Below are 22,161 nucleotides of genomic sequence, written 5' to 3'. Positions count from 1 at the left end.
AGTGAGTGCAGCTCTGGAGTATAGTGCAGGATGTAACTCGGGATCAGTAATGTAATGTATGTACACAGTGACTGCACCAGCAGAATAGTGAGTGCAGCTCTGGAGTATAATACAGGATGCAACTCAGGATCAGTAATGTAATGTATGTAAACAGTGACTCCACCAGAAGAATAGTGAGTGCAGCTCTGGGGTATAATACAGGATGTAACTCAGGATCAGTATTGTAATGTATGTGCACAGTGACTGCACCAGCAGAATAGTGAGTGCAGCTCTGGAGTATAATACAGGATGTAACTCAGGATCAGTAATGTAATGTATGTGCACAGTGACTGCACCAGCAGAATAGTGAGTGCAGCTCTGGAGTATAATACAGGATGTAACTCAGGATCAGTATTGTAATGTATGTATACAGTGACTGCACCAGCAGAATAGTGAGTGCAGCTCTGGAGTATAATACAGGATGTAACTCAGGATCAGTAATGTAATGTATGTACACAGTGACTGCACCAGCAGAATAGTGAGTGCAGCTCTGGAGTATAATACAGGATGTAACTCAGGATCAGTAATGTAATGTATGTACACAGTGACTGCAACAGCAGAATAGTGAGTGCAGCTCTGGAGAATAATACAGGATGTAACTCAGGATCAGTAATGTAATGTATGTACATAGTGACTGCACCAGCAGAATAGCGAGTGCAGCTCTGGAGTATAATACAGGATGTAACTCAGGATCAGTAATGTAATGTATGTACACAGTGACTGCACCAGCAGAATAGTGAGTGCAGCTCTGGAGAATAATACAGGATGTAACTCAGGATCAGTAATGTAATGTATGTACACAGTGATTGCACCAGCAGAATAGCGAGTGCAGCTCTGGAGAATAATACAGGATGTAACTCAGGATCAGTAATGTAATGTATGTACACAGTGACTGCACCAGCAGAGTAGTGAGTGCAGCTCTGGAGTATAATACAGGATGTAACTCAGGATCAGTAATGTAATGTATGTACACAGTGACTGCACCAGCAGAGTAGTGAGTGCAGCTCTGGAGTATAATACAGGATGTAACTCAGGATCAGTAATGTAATGTATATACACAGTGACTGCACCAGCAGAATAGTGAGTGCAGCTCTGGAGAATAATACAGGATGTAACTCAGGATCAGTAATGTAATGTATGTACACAGTGACTGCACCAGCAGAATAGCGAGTGCAGCTCTGGAGTATAATACAGGATGTAACTCTGGATCAGTAATATAATGTATGTACACAGTGACTGCACCAGCAGAATAGTGAGTGCAGCTCTGTAATATAATACAGGATGTAACTCAGGATCAGTAATGTAATGTATGTACATAGTGACTGCACCAGCAAAATAGTGAGTGCAGCTCTGGAGTATAATACAGGATGTAACTCAGGATCAGTAATGTAATGTACGTACACAGTGACTCCACCAGCAGAAGAGTGAGTGCAGCTCTGGAGTATAATACAGGATGTAACTCAGGAGCAGTAATTTAATGTATGCACACAGTGACTGCACCAGCAGAATAGTGAGTGCAGCTCTGGAGTATAATACAGGAGGTAACTCAGGATCAGTAATGTAATGTATATACACAGTGACTGCACAAGCAGAATAGTGAATGCAGCTCTGGAGAATAATACAGGAGGTAACTCAGGATCAGTAATGTAATGTATGTACACAGTGATTGCACCAGCAGAATAGTGAGTGCAGCTCTGCAATATAATACAGGAGGTAACTCAGGATCAGTAATGTAATGTATGTACACAGTGACTGCACCAGCAGAATAGTGAGTGCAGCTCTGGAGTATAATACAGGATGTAACTCAGGATCAGTAATTTAATGTATGCACACAGTGACTGCACCAGCAGAATAGTGAGTGCAGCTCTGGAGAATAATACAGAATGTAACTCAGGATCAGTAATGTAATGTATGCACACAGTGACTGCACAAGCAGAATAGCAAGTGCAGCTCTGGAGTATTATACAGGATGTAACTCAGGATCAGTAATATAATGTATGTACACAGTGACTGCACCAGCAGAATAGTGAGTGCAGCTCTGGAGTATAATACAGGATGTAACTCAGGATCAGTAATGTAATGTATGTACATAGTGACTGCACCAGCAGAATAGTGAGTGCAGCTCTGGAGTATAATACAGGATGTAACTCAGGATCAGTAATGTAATGTATGTACACAGTGACTGCACCAGCAGAATAGTGAATGCAGCTCTAGAGTATAATACAGGATGTAACTCAGGTTCAGTAATGTAATGTATGTACACAGTGACTGCACCAGCAGAATAGTGAGTGCAGCTCTGGAGTATAGTGCAGGATGTAACTCAGGATCAGTAATGTAATGTATGTACACAGTGACTGCACCAGCAGAATACTGAGTGCAGCTCTGGAGTATAATACAGGATGCAACTCAGGATCAGTAATGTAATGTATGTAAACAGTGACTCCACCAGAAGAATAGTGAGTGCAGCTCTGGGGTATAATACAGGATGTAACTCAGGATCAGTATTGTAATGTATGTGCACAGTGACTGCACCAGCAGAATAGTGAGTGCAGCTCTGGAGTATAATACAGGATGTAACTCAGGATCAGTAATGTAATGTATGTGCACAGTGACTGCACCAGCAGAATAGTGAGTGCAGCTCTGGAGTATAATACAGGATGTACCTCAGGATCAGTATTGTAATGTATGTGCACAGTGACTGCACCAGCAGAATAGTGAGTGCAGCTCTGGAGTATAATACAGGATGTAACTCAGGATCAGTAATGTAATGTATGTACACAGTGACTGCTCCAGCAGAATAGTGAGTGCAGCTCTGGAGTATAATACAGGAGGTAACTCAGGATCAGTAATGTAATGTATGTACACAGTGACTGCACCAGCAGAATAGTGAGTGCAGCTCTGGAGAATAATACAGAATGTAACTCAGGATCAGTAATGTAATGTATGTACACAGTGACTGCACCAGCAGAATAGCAAGTGCAGCTCTGGAGTATTATACAGGATGTAACTCAGGATCAGTAATATAATGTATGTACACAGTGACTGCACCAGCAGAATAGTGAGTGCAGCTCTGGAGTATAATACAGGATGTAACTCAGGATCAGTAATGTAATGTATGTACATAGTGACTGCACCAGCAGAATAGTGAGTGCAGCTCTGGAGTATAATACAGGATGTAACTCAGGATCAGTAATGTAATGTATGTACACAGTGACTGCACCAGCAGAATAGTGAGTGCAGCTCTGGAGTATAATACAGGATGTAACTCAGGTTCAGTAATGTAATGTATGTACACAGTGACTGCACCAGCAGAATAGTGAGTGCAGCTCTGGAGTATAGTGCAGGATGTAACTCAGGATCAGTAATGTAATGTATGTACACAGTGACTGCACCAGCAGAATACTGAGTGCAGCTCTGGAGTATAATACAGGATGCAACTCAGGATCAGTAATGTAATGTATGTAAACAGTGACTCCACCAGAAGAATAGTGAGTGCAGCTCTGGGGTATAATACAGAATGTAACTCAGGATCAGTATTGTAATGTATGTGCACAGTGACTGCACCAGCAGAATAGTGAGTGCAGCTCTGGAGTATAATACAGGATGTAACTCAGGATCAGTAATGTAATGTATGTGCACAGTGACTGCACCAGCAGAATAGTGAGTGCAGCTCTGGAGTATAATACAGGATGTAACTCAGGATCAGTATTGTAATGTATGTATACAGTGACTGCACCAGCAGAATAGTGAGTGCAGCTCTGGAGTATAATACAGGATGTAACTCAGGATCAGTAATGTAATGTATGTACACAGTGACTGCACCAGCAGAATAGTGAGTGCAGCTCTGGAGTATAATACAGGAGGTAACTCAGGATCAGTAATGTAATGTATGTACACAGTGACTGCACCAGCAGAATAGTGAGTGCAGCTCTGGAGAATAATACAGGATGTAACTCAGGATCAGTAATGTAATGTATGTACATAGTGACTGCACCAGCAGAATAGCGAGTGCAGCTCTGGAGTATAATACAGGATGTAACTCAGGATCAGTAATGTAATGTATGTACACAGTGACTGCACCAGCAGAATAGTGAGTGCAGCTCTGGAGAATAATACAGGAGGTAACTCAGGATCAGTAATGTAATGTATGTACACAGTGATTGCACCAGCAGAATAGCGAGTGCAGCTCTGGAGAATAATACAGGATGTAACTCAGGATCAGTAATGTAATGTATGTACACAGTGACTGCACCAGCAGAGTAGTGAGTGCAGCTCTGGAGTATAATACAGGATGTAACTCAGGATCAGTAATGTAATGTATGTACACAGTGACTGCACCAGCAGAGTAGTGAGTGCAGCTCTGGAGTATAATACAGGATGTAACTCAGGATCAGTAATGTAATGTATATACACAGTGACTGCACCAGCAGAATAGTGAGTGCAGCTCTGGAGAATAATACAGGATGTAACTCAGGATCAGTAATGTAATGTATGTACACAGTGACTGCACCAGCAGAATAGCGAGTGCAGCTCTGGAGTATAATACAGGATGTAACTCTGGATCAGTAATATAATGTATGTACACAGTGACTGCACCAGCAGAATAGTGAGTGCAGCTCTGTAATATAATACAGGATGTAACTCAGGATCAGTAATGTAATGTATGTACATAGTGACTGCACCAGCAAAATAGTGAGTGCAGCTCTGGAGTATAATACTGGAGGTAACTCAGGATCAGTAATGTAATATATGTACATAGTGACTGCACCAACAGAATAGTGAGTCCAGCTCTGGAGAATAATACAGGAGGTAACTCAGTATCAGTAATGTAATGTATGTACATAGTGACTGCACCAGCAGAAAAGTGAGTGCAGCTCTGGAGAATAATACAGGAGGTAACTCAGGATCAGTAATCTAATGTATGTACATAGTGACTGCACCAGCAGAATAGTGAGTGCAGCTCTGGAGAATAATACAGGAGGTAACTCAGGATCAGTAATGTAATGTAAGTACACAGTGACTGCACCAGAAGAATAGTGAGTGCAGCTCTGGAGTATAATACTGGAGGTAACTCAGGATCAGTAATGTAATATATGTACATAGTGACTGCACCAGCAGAATAGTGAGTCCAGCTCTGGAGAATAATACAGGAGGTAACTCAGTATCAGTAATGTAATGTATGTACATAGTGACTGCACCAGCAGAAAAGTGAGTGCAGCTCTGGAGAATAATACAGGAGGTAACTCAGGATCAGTAATGTAATGTATGTACATAGTGACTGCACCAGCAGAATAGTGAGTGCAGCTCTGGAGAATAATACAGGAGGTAACTCAGGATCAGTAATGTAATGTATGTACACAGTGACTGCACCAGCAGAATAGTGAGTGCAGCTCTGGGGTATAATACAGGATGTATCTCAGAATCAGTAGTGTATGTACACAGTGACTGCACCAGCAGAATAGTGAGAGCAGCTCTGGGGTATAATACAGGATGAAACTCAGGATCAGTAATGTAATGTATGTACACAGTGACTGCACCAGCAGAATAGTGACTACAGCTCTGGAGTATAATACAGGAGGTAACTCAGGATCAGTAATGTAATGTATGTACACAGTGACTGCACCAGCAGAATAGTGAGTGCAGCTCTGGGGTATAATATAGGATGTATCTCAGAATTAGTAGTGTATGTACAAAGTGACTGCACCAGCAGAATAGTGAGTGCAGCTCTGGGGTATAATACAGGATGAAACTCAGGATCAGTAATGTAATGTATGTACACAGTGACTGCACCAGCAGAATAGTGACTGCAGCTCTGGAGTATAATACAGGATGTAACTCAGGATCAGTAGTGTAATGTATGTACATAGTGACTGCACCAGCAGAATAGTGAGTGCAGCTCTGGAGTATAATACAGGATGTAACTCAGGATCAGTAATGTAATGTATGTACACAGTGACTGCACCAGCAGAATAGTGAGTGCAGCTCTAGAGTATAATACAGGATGTAACTCAGGTTCAGTAATGTAATGTATGTACACAGTGACTGCACCAGCAGAATAGTGAGTGCAGCTCTGGAGTATAGTGCAGGATGTAACTCAGGATCAGTAATGTAATGTATGTACACAGTGACTGCACCAGCAGAATACTGAGTGCAGCTCTGGAGTATAATACAGGATGCAACTCAGGATCAGTAATGTAATGTATGTAAACAGTGACTCCACCAGAAGAATAGTGAGTGCAGCTCTGGGGTATAATACAGGATGTAACTCAGGATCAGTATTGTAATGTATGTGCACAGTGACTGCACCAGCAGAATAGTGAGTGCAGCTCTGGAGTATAATACAGGATGTAACTCAGGATCAGTAATGTAATGTATGTGCACAGTGACTGCACCAGCAGAATAGTGAGTGCAGCTCTGGAGTATAATACAGGATGTACCTCAGGATCAGTATTGTAATGTATGTGCACAGTGACTGCACCAGCAGAATAGTGAGTGCAGCTCTGGAGTATAATACAGGATGTAACTCAGGATCAGTAATGTAATGTATGTACACAGTGACTGCTCCAGCAGAATAGTGAGTGCAGCTCTGGAGTATAATACAGGAGGTAACTCAGGATCAGTAATGTAATGTATGTACACAGTGACTGCACCAGCAGAATAGTGAGTGCAGCTCTGGAGAATAATACAGAATGTAACTCAGGATCAGTAATGTAATGTATGTACACAGTGACTGCACCAGCAGAATAGCAAGTGCAGCTCTGGAGTATTATACAGGATGTAACTCAGGATCAGTAATATAATGTATGTACACAGTGACTGCACCAGCAGAATAGTGAGTGCAGCTCTGGAGTATAATACAGGATGTAACTCAGGATCAGTAATGTAATGTATGTACATAGTGACTGCACCAGCAGAATAGTGAGTGCAGCTCTGGAGTATAATACAGGATGTAACTCAGGATCAGTAATGTAATGTATGTACACAGTGACTGCACCAGCAGAATAGTGAGTGCAGCTCTGGAGTATAATACAGGATGTAACTCAGGTTCAGTAATGTAATGTATGTACACAGTGACTGCACCAGCAGAATAGTGAGTGCAGCTCTGGAGTATAGTGCAGGATGTAACTCAGGATCAGTAATGTAATGTATGTACACAGTGACTGCACCAGCAGAATACTGAGTGCAGCTCTGGAGTATAATACAGGATGCAACTCAGGATCAGTAATGTAATGTATGTAAACAGTGACTCCACCAGAAGAATAGTGAGTGCAGCTCTGGGGTATAATACAGGATGTAACTCAGGATCAGTATTGTAATGTATGTGCACAGTGACTGCACCAGCAGAATAGTGAGTGCAGCTCTGGAGTATAATACAGGATGTAACTCAGGATCAGTAATGTAATGTATGTGCACAGTGACTGCACCAGCAGAATAGTGAGTGCAGCTCTGGAGTATAATACAGGATGTAACTCAGGATCAGTATTGTAATGTATGTATACAGTGACTGCACCAGCAGAATAGTGAGTGCAGCTCTGGAGTATAATACAGGATGTAACTCAGGATCAGTAATGTAATGTATGTACACAGTGACTGCACCAGCAGAATAGTGAGTGCAGCTCTGGAGTATAATACAGGAGGTAACTCAGGATCAGTAATGTAATGTATGTACACAGTGACTGCACCAGCAGAATAGTGAGTGCAGCTCTGGAGAATAATACAGGATGTAACTCAGGATCAGTAATGTAATGTATGTACATAGTGACTGCACCAGCAGAATAGCGAGTGCAGCTCTGGAGTATAATACAGGATGTAACTCAGGATCAGTAATGTAATGTATGTACACAGTGACTGCACCAGCAGAATAGTGAGTGCAGCTCTGGAGAATAATACAGGAGGTAACTCAGGATCAGTAATGTAATGTATGTACACAGTGATTGCACCAGCAGAATAGCGAGTGCAGCTCTGGAGAATAATACAGGATGTAACTCAGGATCAGTAATGTAATGTATGTACACAGTGACTGCACCAGCAGAGTAGTGAGTGCAGCTCTGGAGTATAATACAGGATGTAACTCAGGATCAGTAATGTAATGTATGTACACAGTGACTGCACCAGCAGAGTAGTGAGTGCAGCTCTGGAGTATAATACAGGATGTAACTCAGGATCAGTAATGTAATGTATATACACAGTGACTGCACCAGCAGAATAGTGAGTGCAGCTCTGGAGAATAATACAGGATGTAACTCAGGATCAGTAATGTAATGTATGTACACAGTGACTGCACCAGCAGAATAGCGAGTGCAGCTCTGGAGTATAATACAGGATGTAACTCTGGATCAGTAATATAATGTATGTACACAGTGACTGCACCAGCAGAATAGTGAGTGCAGCTCTGTAATATAATACAGGATGTAACTCAGGATCAGTAATGTAATGTATGTACATAGTGACTGCACCAGCAAAATAGTGAGTGCAGCTCTGGAGTATAATACTGGAGGTAACTCAGGATCAGTAATGTAATATATGTACATAGTGACTGCACCAACAGAATAGTGAGTCCAGCTCTGGAGAATAATACAGGAGGTAACTCAGTATCAGTAATGTAATGTATGTACATAGTGACTGCACCAGCAGAAAAGTGAGTGCAGCTCTGGAGAATAATACAGGAGGTAACTCAGGATCAGTAATCTAATGTATGTACATAGTGACTGCACCAGCAGAATAGTGAGTGCAGCTCTGGAGAATAATACAGGAGGTAACTCAGGATCAGTAATGTAATGTAAGTACACAGTGACTGCACCAGAAGAATAGTGAGTGCAGCTCTGGAGTATAATACTGGAGGTAACTCACGATCAGTAATGTAATATATGTACATAGTGACTGCACCAGCAGAATAGTGAGTCCAGCTCTGGAGAATAATACAGGAGGTAACTCAGTATCAGTAATGTAATGTATGTACATAGTGACTGCACCAGCAGAAAAGTGAGTGCAGCTCTGGAGAATAATACAGGAGGTAACTCAGGATCAGTAATGTAATGTATGTACATAGTGACTGCACCAGCAGAATAGTGAGTGCAGCTCTGGAGAATAATACAGGAGGTAACTCAGGATCAGTAATGTAATGTATGTACACAGTGACTGCACCAGCAGAATAGTGAGTGCAGCTCTGGGGTATAATACAGGATGTATCTCAGAATCAGTAGTGTATGTACACAGTGACTGCACCAGCAGAATAGTGAGAGCAGCTCTGGGGTATAATACAGGATGAAACTCAGGATCAGTAATGTAATGTATGTACACAGTGACTGCACCAGCAGAATAGTGACTACAGCTCTGGAGTATAATACAGGAGGTAACTCAGGATCAGTAATGTAATGTATGTACACAGTGACTGCACCAGCAGAATAGTGAGTGCAGCTCTGGGGTATAATATAGGATGTATCTCAGAATTAGTAGTGTATGTACAAAGTGACTGCACCAGCAGAATAGTGAGTGCAGCTCTGGGGTATAATACAGGATGAAACTCAGGATCAGTAATGTAATGTATGTACACAGTGACTGCACCAGCAGAATAGTGACTGCAGCTCTGGAGTATAATACAGGATGTAACTCAGGATCAGTAGTGTATGTACACAGTGACTGCACAAGCAGAATAGTGAGTGCAGCTCTGGAGTATAATACAGGATGTAACTCGGGATCAGTACAGGATCAGTAATGTAATGTATGTACACAGTGACTGCACCAGCAGAATAGTGACTGCAGCTCTGGAGTATAATACAGGATGTAACTCAGGATCAGTAGTGTATGTACACAGTGACTGCACAAGCAGAATAGTGAGTGCAGCTCTGGAGTATAATGCAGGATGTAACTCGGGATCAGTACAGGATCAGTAATGTAATGTATGTACACAGTGACTGCACCAGCAGAATAGTGACTGCAGCTCTGGAGTATAATACAGGATGTAACTCAGGATCAGTAATGTAATGTATGTACACAGTGACTACACCAGCAGAATAGTGAGTGCAGCTCTGGAGTATAATACAGGATGTAACTCAGGATCAGTAGTGTAAGTACACAGTGACTGCACCAGCAGAATAGTGAGTGCAGCTCTGGGGTATAGTACAGGATGTAACTCAGGATCAGTAATGTAATGTATGTACACAGTGACTGCACCAGCAGAATAGTGAGTGCAGCTCTGGAGTATAATACAGGATGTAACTCAGGATCAGTAGTGTAAGTACACAGTGACTGCACCAGCAGAATAGTGAGTGCAGCTCTGGGGTATAGTACAGGATGAAACTCAGGATCAGTAATGTAATGTATGTACACAGTGACTGCACCAGCAGAATAGTGACTGCAGCTCTGGAGTATAATACAGGATATAACTCAGGATCAGTAGTGTATGTACACAGTGACGGCACCAGCAGAATAGTGAGTGCAGCTCTGGAGTATAATACAGGATGTAACTCAGGATCAGTAATGTAATGTATGTACACAGTGACTGCACCAGCAGAATAGTGACTGCAGCTCTGGAGTATAATACAGGATGTAACTCGGGATCAGTAGTGTATGTACACAGTGACTGCACCAGCAGAATAGTGAGTGCAGCTCTGGAGTATAATACAGGATGTAACTCAGGATCAGTAATGTAATGCATGTACACAGTGACTGCACCAGCCGAATAGTGAGTGCAGCTCTGGAGTATAATACAGGATGTAACTCAGGATCAGTAATGTAATGTATGTTCACAGTGACTGCACCAGCAGAATAGAGAGCGCAGCTCTGGAGTATAATACAGGACGTAACTCAGGATCAGTAATGTAATGTATGTACACAGTGACTGCACCAGCAGAATAGTGAGTGCAGCTCTGGAGTATAATACAGGATGTAACTCAGGATCAGTACAGGATCAGTAATGTAATGTGTGTACACAGTGACTGCACCAGCAGAATAGTGAGTGCAGCTCTGGAGTATAATACAGGATGTAACTCAGGATCAGTAATGTAATGTATGTACACAGTGACTGCACCAGCAGAATAGTGAGTGCAGCTCTGGAGTATAATACAGGAGGTAACTCAGGATCAGTAATGTAATGTATGTACACAGTGACTGCACCAGCAGAATAATGAGTGCAGCTCTGGAGTATAATACAGGAGGTAACTCAGGATCAGTAATGTAATGTATGTACACAGTGACTGCACCAGCAGAATAGTGAGTGCAGCTCTGGAGTATAATACAGGATGTAACTCAGGATCAGTACAGGATCAGTAATGTAATGTGTGTACACAGTGACTGCACCAGCAGAATAGTGAGTGCAGCTCTGGAGTATAATACAGGATGTAACTCAGGATCAGTAATGTAATGTATGTACACAGTGACTGCACCAGCAGAATAGTGAGTGCAGCTCTGGAGTATAATACAGGAGGTAACTCAGGATCAGTAATGTAATGTATGTACACATTGACTGCACCAGCAGAATAATGAGTGCAGCTCTGGAGTATAATACAGGAGGTAACTCAGGATCAGTAATGTAATGTATGTACACAGTGACTGCACCAGCAGAATAGTGAGTGCAGCTCTGGAGTATAATACAAGATATAACTCAGGGTCAGTACAGGATAATTAATGTTAAATACAGGTACAAACTCATCCTACTTTTTATTTTGCAATGATACACCTGTACAGCAGATGACATTGCAGCTATTTTCCGGGGATGACTACTGTTCTATTATATTTAGTCCAAAATATCTACAGTGAAAGATATAATTATTTGATCCCTTGCTGTTTTTGTAAGTTTGCCCACTGACAAAGATATGAACAGTCTATAATTTTAAGGGAAGGTTAATTTTAACATTGAGAGATAGAATGTCCCCAAAAAAATCAAGAAAATCACATTGCATAAATTGCCGTATTTTTCAGACTATAAGACGCACCGGACCATAAGACGCACCCCAAATTTTGGGGTGGAAAATAGGAAAAAAAATTTTTTCATGAGATGGGGGTCCATCTTATAGTCTGAATAGGTATCTTACCTGGATGGGCCGTATAGCTGGGGCACAGGAGGCAAGGTCCTTCAGGAAGCCGGGCCTGGCGCTGGTGGCTTGCGCTGGTCACTTGGTGGCCTGGGTGCCTGGCGCTGGTGGCCTGGGGCTGGGGGCCTGGTGACATGGCTGCCTGGTGCTGGTGGCCTCTAATGAGCACCTGGTGGCCTGGGGCTGGGTGCCTGGTGGCCTGGGTGCCTGGTGTTGGTGGCCTGCACTGAGCACCTGGTGGCTCTGGGTGAGTGGTGGCTGACGCTGGGGGCTTGGTGCCTGGGTGAGTAGTGGCTGGCTCTGGGGGCTTGGGGCTTGGGGCCTGGGTGAGTAGTGGCTGGCTCTGGGGGCTTGGGGCCTGGGTGAGTGGGGGCTTGGGGCCTGTGGGAGTGATAGTTGTCACTGGGACTTGGGGCGTGGGGGAGTGATGGCTGGGGGCTTGGGACCTGGGTGAGTGGTGGCTGGGGGCTTGGGACCTGGGTGAGTGATAGTTGTCACTGGGGCTTGGGGCGTGGGGGAGTGATGGCTGGGGGCTTGGGACCTGGGTGAGTGGTGGCTGGGGGCTTGGGACCTGGGTGAGTGGGGGCTTGGGGTCTGTGGGAGTGATGGCTGGCACTGGGGCTTGGGGCCTGCGTGAGTGGTGGCTGGGGTTTGGGGCCTGGGTGAGTGGTGGCTGGGGGCTTGGGGTTTGTGGCCTGGGTGAGAGGTGGCTGGGGCCCTGGGGCCTTATACCGGGGCCGTTGTCTTGCTGTGAGTAGCGTGGCAGAGCGGCGTGAGCGGCTTCCGATGCTCGCGTCCATCTTTCTGAAGCTGAGATCTACAGGAAAATGGCCGCCGGCGTAGCAGAGCGCATGTGCCGGCTCCGGTGGCCATTTTCTTGTAGATCAACTTCAGAAAGATGGCCACGCGCACCGGAAGCAGCTCACGCCGCTCACATCAAGAAACCGGCCCTGGTACCAGGCAAGGCCCCTTCTCCCAGGCAGATACCTCTTCTGCTGCCGCCGCCTGCTGGCTCCGCCGCCGCCATCTACTGCCGCTATCGCCGCCACCGATCCCTCGATTTATCTAATTTATAGAATGTGACTTTCTTGATTTTTTTTGGATATTCTATCTCTCAATGTTACAATTAACCTACCCTTAAAATGATAAACTGTTCACGTCTTTGTCAGTGGGAAAACTTACAAAAACAGCAAGGGATCAAATACTTATTTCCTTCACTGTATATACATCTGTAATTTAGCCTTTGTCCCTAACTTTTACAGTAAGATATATTGTGGAAACCTTTTTTTTTTTCCTTCAGAAGTTATATCCGAGGGGTATTTTTTATCACAGAAGAAAATATAACAAAATAAAGGTCAGAGGTCGATAGCAGAAAATATAACTTTCTTTGTGATCGGTAGGATACCTCTGTGTGGACGTCTGGATGCCCGGCCGCGCCAAATATAAATCAAGGTTTGTGAGATGTTTCATTCATTGTGTGATGCTTTAGTAAAGGAGGTTTGATTGCTGATCTGTGTGCGGAGTAGCAGAGCTCTGCATTATCTGGCTCGGCTGACAAATGTTTTTTGATTTTTTTTTGTTCAGTATCACAATATTCCTGAAGATAAGTGATGTTACTTTGTATCTTTAGGATAATGGAAAGAATGAGGTTGCAATGTTCTATTGTGCCATCTGGCTGGATTTTCTTTGCTTTAGGTTGTGTACATCTTCAGAATATCGTGGAGATAATGTAACAGTAGATCTCTCCGCCAGCAGATACAATGTGCACTCGAGAAGGAGCATTTAATAATGATCACAGTCTCATAGGAGGAACACGGGAAACATTCTGTTCAGTGAAAGTAGATGCTTTTGTTAAAAAAAAAAAGCTCATTTGAACAGTTTTAGCTTTTTATTTTTTTTATTTTTTAGAAAAAGAATCACAAATCACGAAGATCGGAGCGATAGTTTCGAAAACTGATCGAGACGTAATATTTATTTTCTCCTTTTGTTTTCTTTTTCCTGTAAGATGAGGCTAGATAAATAGGTTTGTAATGAAATGGATACATTGATATTGGATTGTTTATGGTAAGAGGTGGGATTGGATCTTTATTTTATACCTTCAAAACATTTCTGGAAAACATGTGGAATTGGGGATTTTTAAAAAAAAGGTCCTAGGGGCTAAATTTTCTTCTTAAGCAGAACACCAGGTTGGCGTAGAGAGACAAATAGGTTTCACCTTGGAGAAAAGGAAAATGCAAATAGGTCTTTTCCAGGAGCATAAATGATGGCGGTCTAGTGCCACCTGTTGGACATATCCACCCTATAAGTCAATATTGACCCTATAATGAGTCTTTGCCATGTCACTTATGATATCCGGGTGAACCAGGATAAGACCTCCATGTGCAAACAGTTGTTTTGGGGTCTAGCCACTCATGACGATACTGGTAGGTTACTGGTTTGGCTGATTATCCTATATCATTTGTTAAGGATCATTATAGGGTCAACACTGACTTAAAGGGTGACCAGTTCCAGCATGTGGCACAAGACAGTCAATTTTCAGGTAGGAATTAAAACGTTATACTCAACTGTCCCTCTCCAATTTTGCCAACGATGGTCTGGGCTGGTCGTATTCTTCAGTGTGGTCTCTTCAAAGGGAACTTTGTCATCTATGGTGCTAAGTAGAACCAGTCATGTCCGTACTTGCATCGCCCCTCCACGTGAAGACATTGCACAACACTGTTGGTGCCAAAGATGCATCAGTAGCCTTATACAACTGAACCAGACAAGAGCTGCTTCCCCCGAGGCAGATGATGGTTAGTTGAGAATATTTTTTTTATTTTGTTTCACATATTTTTATGTTCTGGGGTCTAGAGAGATCTTAAAACATAAAAAAAAATTACATCAAATTGATTCAGTGTGAATCAAAATTTCCTGACCTGATTCAAGCCAATCGTCAAATTCAAATTTTGTCAGATTCATTCTTCGTAATTTGGAACCATTTTCCCTAATTTTGCTCTAAACATTGCATGTCCTGAACTATACATAATATATATACATATATACACATGTGACACCCCAGGGGTCTGGTTGCCACAGTGATAGAGATATTACGTCTGAGAGCAGGTGGGAGGTCTCTTGGTCAGGAATCCTATGCATGCCACACCTCCTGCCCAGTCCTGGGAGGGGAAGAACTTCCCCTATATAAACCTAGGGCTGAGGCAGGGTTAGTGAGTAGAGAAGAAGTAGAGACAGAGAAAAGAAGCAAATATAGGAACAGAACATCAGGAGCTCTGTGGGAGCAGTGTTACAAGGAGTCAGGGGCTGGCAGCTGCAGAGCTCGCCCTGACTGAGAAGATTTCTTACCGGACCCGGAGTCCGAGGCTGTGGGGACTAACTCCTACCCAGCAGCAGAATCCGTCAGGCAGGGGATTCCAGGTCCTCTGGCCAAGAAACCCGACGGCCCCGAGTCACCGGCCATACGGGTGAGCACCACACGGTACACTGAGGGACGTGGGCTACTTATACCCGCCTCTAGCAAGGTAGCCAGAAGAGTACAGTTAGTTTGGGAGGCCTACAACTCCGCCTGGCCAGGGGAGATCCCATCTGCTCAAGGACTGACCAGGCCCCAATCGCTAGCCAGTACTCCGGGAGGGTCTATCTTTGTCACCAGTAAAGACCCTGAACTACACCGTACCGTCTCCGAGTGGTTCCTGCTACCCCCATCATCCACGTCGGCTGCCCTGAGGCCATACCCCTCCCGTTGGGGGTTATACTATCACGCTGCACAATCCTACCACCAGCCTCAGCGGTCTGCCCTGCAGCAGCAGCTCCTTAGCTGTACTCGACGGGTGGCGTAGTCGTCCAACATCTACCGCTGATACATCGCCGCTCAGTTTGACTCCCTGGGCACGGACCGGGTCACCGCCACGAGACTACAACCCTCAACAGATCCGGCTCCGGGTAAGCTCCCGCGTGCGCAACGCAGCGCGACACAGGCCCAGGGGCGCGTCAACTTTTGGCGTAGTCGGCAGGATTTCGTGCCCGCAACCACCGGGTACTGCGTGCCTGAAAAAGACTGTTCAAACTTACCTGTGGTGAAGATTCCCGCCATCCGGCGCCATCTTCAGCCTTCTTCCCGCCATCGGTGAAGATTCCCGCCATCCGGCGCCATTTTCAGCCTTCTTCCCGCCTTCCGTGGAGTTTTCCCGCCGTTGGACGCCATCTTGAAGACGTCGCGCGGGAAGAAGAGGGGCGTGGACTCCGAAAGCGCGCGAGAACTGAAGCCCCGCCTCACGTCCGGACGTCGCGTAAGGTCCTGGAAGGAGCCCAGCAGACGCCGACGTCACAGGAGCGCGACGGAAGGTCCTCAACGCTGACGATCTACTGCGGAGCCGCGGCCTACGGAAGAGGATCATCGCAAGGTAGGCCACGGTCCACTAGGGGGGAGGAGGATGTCGGATACGGAGGAGAGCTTCACTGCCTCAACCCCCGCCAGCGCCACCGCTGCTGCAGTCATGCCTTTCACCATGCCCTATATCCCGGGAGCGGCCTGGCTACCCCAGTACTCAGGGGAGTCACATACCCTGCATGACTTTAGAGAAAAGCTGGATAGCCTCTTCCAGGTGTACCCCCTCACAGAAGAGCAAAAAGTGAGCATCCTGGTGGCCCAATTAACTGGGGCAGCCCGAAGGGAGGTAAAGTCCTGGCCACCTGGGGGGAGGACTGTCGCAGGGATACTAACCCGGCTGAGGGACACCTTTGATAGCCGCACCTCAGCCGAGATCAAGCTTAGATTCTACGGGTGCAAGCAGCGAGCACACGAGAGTATAAGGGACTATGCCCTGAACCTACAAGAGGCCCTGAGAGCCATTAAGCAGACCGACCCTGACGGCGTGGGAGACGAGGACAGGCTGTTGACTGAACAATTTATAGAGGGTTTATATTGCAATGCCCACCGAACCCAGTTGCGGGCAATGGCCTTACAGGACCCTCATCTGGGATTTGCACAGTTCAAGGACAGAGCCATCCGGGTGCTTCGAGAACCGGCACCAAGTGGCGTTGTGACCCCCAGACGCCCCACTACCACTTACCACCAGGAGGCGGCGCCCTTGTCGGCAGGGCCTGTGGGAGCTGATGCGCAGGCTTTGAACAATGACCCGGCTCCAGACCTGCACCATCAGGTCCAAGAGCTAGCTAAAAGCGTTGCTGCGCTAACCCGAACTGTGCAGTCTTTACAGGTTTCCACTCCAGGGAAGATCCAGCTGGCATCCGGACCGGAGGACATCCCGTGGCGTCGACCAAGGAGGACCCCACCGGCCAGAGGAAGACCCAGCGACCGATACAACGAGGACGGACGACCCATCTGCCGCCGCTGCAATCAACCCGGACATATGGCAAGGTACTGTCCTTTAAACTGGCACAACCTGGGGTAGAGGGCCAACCCCCAGGAAAAAGATCACCAGGCCCATCGAACTGGCGCGACAAATATGTGGGAGGACGTCCAGTCTTACCCGTGGTACTGGATGGCATTCCTATGAGTGCCCTACTGGACACCGGGTCACAGGTCACCACCATCCCGTACGTGCTCTTCAAGCAGTACTGGAATGACTCGGATATCACCCGCTACCCTGACGACGACTTGAGTATCATCGCCAGCAATGGTCAGCCCGTGCCACAGATTGGATTTAAAGAGGTGACCATTAAAATCGGTAGAGTCGAACTGGCAGCACAGGGACTGATCATTGTAGACATTGACAAACACGAGAGTCACCCAAAGATAACTCTAGGAACTAATGTAATTGAAAATTGTCTTGCAGAGGTGATTTTCCTTTTACAGCAGGTTGCCAAGAACGCCAGCTCCGGCGAGCAGCGAGTGCTCCAAAAAGAGATCCGGGCACTGATGCGACGGCAACAGGTGGAACTCTCCGGCGGTGAGATTGGTAGCGTGAGAATGTGTGACCCTTTCCCTATTGCCATGCCCCCAAAAAGTGAAATGATGATTTGGTGCCGGGCAGCTATTGGTCTGAGAGGTAGAGATTACCAGGCAATGGTAGAACCAGTTTACTCAGACAGTAGGCCCACCATCTTGACAGCACGGGGGGTGGTTAATGTACGCCATGGGAGGGTGCCCGTTCGCATAATCAATATCAGGAAGAGGGAAGTGTACCTGCCCCGGTATGCCACGCTAGCCAAATTATATACCATTAACCAAAATGCTATACAATCTGTGGAACCCTTGCCTCCATCTCACCCGGAGGAAGGTAACGGCTCTAAGAAAACAATGGAGGACTGGTGTCAGCAACTACATTTGGGTACTGACTCCACTCCCTCACACCAGAAACAGGGAATCTATCGGGTGGTTCAAGAGTACGAGAGAGTGTTTAGTAAACACCCGTTAGACTTCGGGCGAGTCAAGGGGGTAGAACACCACATCCCCACGGGAGACCATCCTCCCATAAAAGAGAGGTATCGACCCGTACCCCCTGCACACTACCAACACGCCAAGGGGATGCTTAGAGACATGAAGGAGGCTGGGGTGATCAGGGATAGCTGTAGCACCTGGGCAGCTCCACTAGTCTTAGTCAAAAAGAAAGACAACACCATGAGGATGTGTGTAGATTACCGGAAAATCAACCGTATCACACACAAGGATGCGTACCCCTTACCAAGGATAGAGGAGTCTTTGGCTGCTTTAAGATCTGCTAACTTCTTCTCTACCTTGGATCTCACTAGTGGGTACTGGCAGGTTCCTGTAGCAGAGGCGGACCGGGAGAAGACCGCATTCACCACCCCGATGGGACTTAGCGAGTTTACCTGTATGCCGTTCGGACTCTGCAACGCACCAGGAACCTTCCAACGATTAATGGAGTGCTGTCTGGGCCACAGAAACTTCGAGACGGTCCTGTTGTACCTGGACGATGTCATCGTATATTCTAAGACTTATGAGGACCACCTGAAACACCTGGCGGAAGTGTTCGAAGCTCTGGCAAGCTACGGCCTAAAGGTGAAACCCTCCAAGTGTCACCTCCTGAAACCAAAGGTGCAGTACCTGGGACACGTGGTGAGCGCTGACGGAGTGGCTCCCGACCCTGATAAGATCACCGCAATTAAGGAATGGCCAAGTCCCTCCAGTGTAAAGGAAGTGCGGCAGTTCCTCGGGTTGGTAGGCTACTACCGCAGGTTCATCCCCGGTTTCACCAAAAAGGCAGCTCCTATGCAGGACCTCCTGATAGGCCAGTCCCGGAAGGCCAAGAACCAGAAGCCGCCCTTCAGATGGGAGAAGTTGGAAGAAGAGTCCTTCCGCCAGCTGAAAATGGCCCTCACGGGGGATGAAATCCTGGCGTACCCGGATTACAGCCAGCCCTTTATCCTCTACACCGACGCAAGTAACATCGGGCTAGGAGCCGTGCTGTCCCAGATCCAGCAGGGGAAAGAGCGAGTAATCGCTTACGCCAGCCGAAAACTGCGACCCACCGAAAGAAACCCTGAGAATTACAGCTCATTTAAGCTAGAGTTCCTGGCAGTGGTGTGGGCAGTCACCGAACGCTTTAAGCACTACCTCGCTTCTTCCCGGTTCGTCGTGTACACGGATAACAACCCGTTGACACACCTGGACACGGCAAGACTCGGTGCCCTAGAGCAGAGATGGATGGCCCGCCTGTCCAACTACGAGTTCACCATCAAATACCGGGCAGGACGCTCCAATACCAACGCGGACGCCCTGTCCAGGATGCCAAACCTACCGGACGTAGGAGAAGATCCAGAGGGACTGGAAGAAGTCGAACTCCCCGCGTTTCACCGTCATGGGACTATCCAGTATTCCCATCGGGTAAGGAGTAAGCAAGGCGCTACGCTTAACCCCTTACCTCACAACAACTGGGCGGAAACGCAAGACAGTGACCCTGCCGTCCGGCTGGTGAAGGAGATGCTGACTCGGCCAGAGGCTCGCCTTGACCCAGACGCTCCGGAGGAAGCCAAGCAACTGTGGGCAGAAAAGAGTAGACTGTTCCTTTACAAGGGGAAGTTGTGCCGCAGGATGGTTAACTCCCGGACGCATGAACTAATCTGGCAAGTAGTGGTGCCACGACGAGACGCAGCCATGGTGATGGAGGCATACCACGATGGAGCTGGGCATTTCGGATGGAAGAAGCTGGAGTTCCTGCTGCGCGGGCGGTTCCATTGGGTAGGCATGAGGGGAACCATCGAGAGGTGGTGCAGAGACTGTGGCCCGTGCAACCTGAGGAGGAAGGACCGTGCCAGCCAGAAGACTCCCCTGCAGTCCATCGTCACCCGGCAGCCGTTGGAACTGGTAGCCTTGGATCATGTAAAACTGACCCCAAGCAGAAGTGGCTACGTCTACGCGTTAACCATCGTGGATAATTACTCCCGGTTCTTGGTTGTCGTCCCCGTCAAGGACTTAACGGCTCAAACAGCAGCTAGAGCCTTCCAGCAGCACTTCTGCCGTCCACACGGGTACCCGGACCAAGTGCTGACGGACCAGGGACCTGCCTTTGAAGCGGAGGTCTTCCAGGAATTCTGCAATCTGTATGGCTGCCGGAAGATAAGGACGACACCCTATCATCCGCAAACTAATGGACTTTGTGAGAAAATGAACCAGGTGGTAATGGATCTTCTGAAAACGTTGCCCCTGGAAGAACGCAGTCTGTGGCCTGAGAAGCTGCCCGATCTGGTGGACCTATACAACCACATCCCGGTAGGTTCCACCAACTGTACCCCGGCTTACCTAATGAGGGCGAGACCTGGTAAGTTACCTGTTGACCTGGAAATGGGAGTCCTGACACCCGAGGACACTTCACCAGAAGCAGACTGGGACACAGAGAGGCAGCAGCAGTACCGGAAAGTACAGGAGAGCGTGGAGCGAAGTCTCTGTCAGGCTAGGGAGAGACAAGAGAAAACTTACAACCAGTATGCTCCCGCTGTTCCCCTGGTGCCCGGAGAGCAGGTCTTGAAGAGGAAAAGACGGCTCCACAAGTTGGACGACCAGTGGGAGAAGGACCCGTACACCGTACTGCCCTCAAGCCACGAGAACCCGAAGGTCTGTACCATCAGTAAAGACGGAGGGGAGACCACAGCCATTGTATCCCGGGATCACCTGAAGAAGTGTCCTGAACAGCTACGGAACCCTGAAGAGGAACAAGAAGACCATCGACCCGTAGAGGAAAGGGAAGATATGGTTAGTACTGTGCTTGGAGACTTCCCTCGGTCTTGGACTCAAGTCAATGGTGCAGTTGTGGTACCCGTACTCACCTTCCTCCAACCAGCATCCCAAGCACCTACGGAGCAACAGGTAGAGCTGGAAGAACAGCCGGTCCAGGAGGCAGAAGACCCCACACCAGCAGATCAGGAGGATCAACCCTCTGCTTGCAGTGAGCCTGCCATATCCCTAGTGAGCCAAGGGGCCCGTAGACAGCTGCCCAATTTACCCTTGACAGCTCCTACACCCTGTAGTTAAGGGCCAGACAGTCAGCTCCGTAGGTCCACTAGGGCCACTAGAGGCCAGTTACCCGCACGTTGGAGGATTTGAAGTGTATAAATTGTTTTATTTGTGGTTACCTGTTTTTCTTGTTGCTTGTGTATAATTATGTGTTTCTATTTGTTTATAGGAGTCTTTGGTGGGTTTACCGGGAATCCTGTGTACATAGTTGGAGCGTAACCCAGGACGGACTAAAGACTGTTAAGGACTCGGGGCAGGACAGACCCCTACCTGGTTACGTCTCCCTGTTTTGGTGAAATGGACACCTTGCTTTCTTCAAAGACTGCACCCGGTTACGGACATGCCGTGACCACCTTTATGTGTTTCTTTATTGTATTGTTATTGTTATATCTTGTTATGTTTTTCTAAAATATGTTTAGTCCCGGAGTACTAAATTTCACTAGGGGGGAATGTGACACCCCAGGGGTCTGGTTGCCACAGTGATAGAGATATTACGTCTGAGAGCAGGTGGGAGGTCTCTTGGTCAGGAATCCTATGCATGCCACACCTCCTGCCCAGTCCTGGGAGGGGAAGAACTTCCCCTATATAAACCTAGGGCTGAGGCAGGGTTAGTGAGTAGAGAAGAAGTAGAGACAGAGAAAAGAAGCAAATATAGGA

The 22,161-nt window shown here is 46.7% G+C and overlaps 1 long non-coding RNA gene across 1 annotated transcript in view; it reads left to right on the top strand.

The window, feature by feature from the left end:
* LOC141156476 (uncharacterized) overlaps positions 1 to 21,793 on the top strand; it is an 82,145-nt gene extending 60,352 nt beyond the window's left edge. The window contains exons 2-3 of the long non-coding RNA XR_012247633.1: positions 13,372 to 13,523; positions 21,674 to 21,793. This is a non-coding gene — a long non-coding RNA (uncharacterized lncRNA). The remainder of the gene's footprint in view (positions 1 to 13,371; positions 13,524 to 21,673) is intronic.
* Positions 21,794 to 22,161: the final 368 nt, after the last annotated feature.

The sequence above is a fragment of the Phyllobates terribilis genome, unplaced genomic scaffold, assembly GCF_046119375.1.
Source record: "Phyllobates terribilis strain yellow unplaced genomic scaffold, ASM4611937v1 Scaffold_8__6_contigs__length_399053987, whole genome shotgun sequence".
NCBI classification, from domain to species: Eukaryota; Metazoa; Chordata; class Amphibia; order Anura; family Dendrobatidae; genus Phyllobates; species Phyllobates terribilis.
This window is presented reverse-complemented; position numbering and strand designations above follow the sequence as displayed.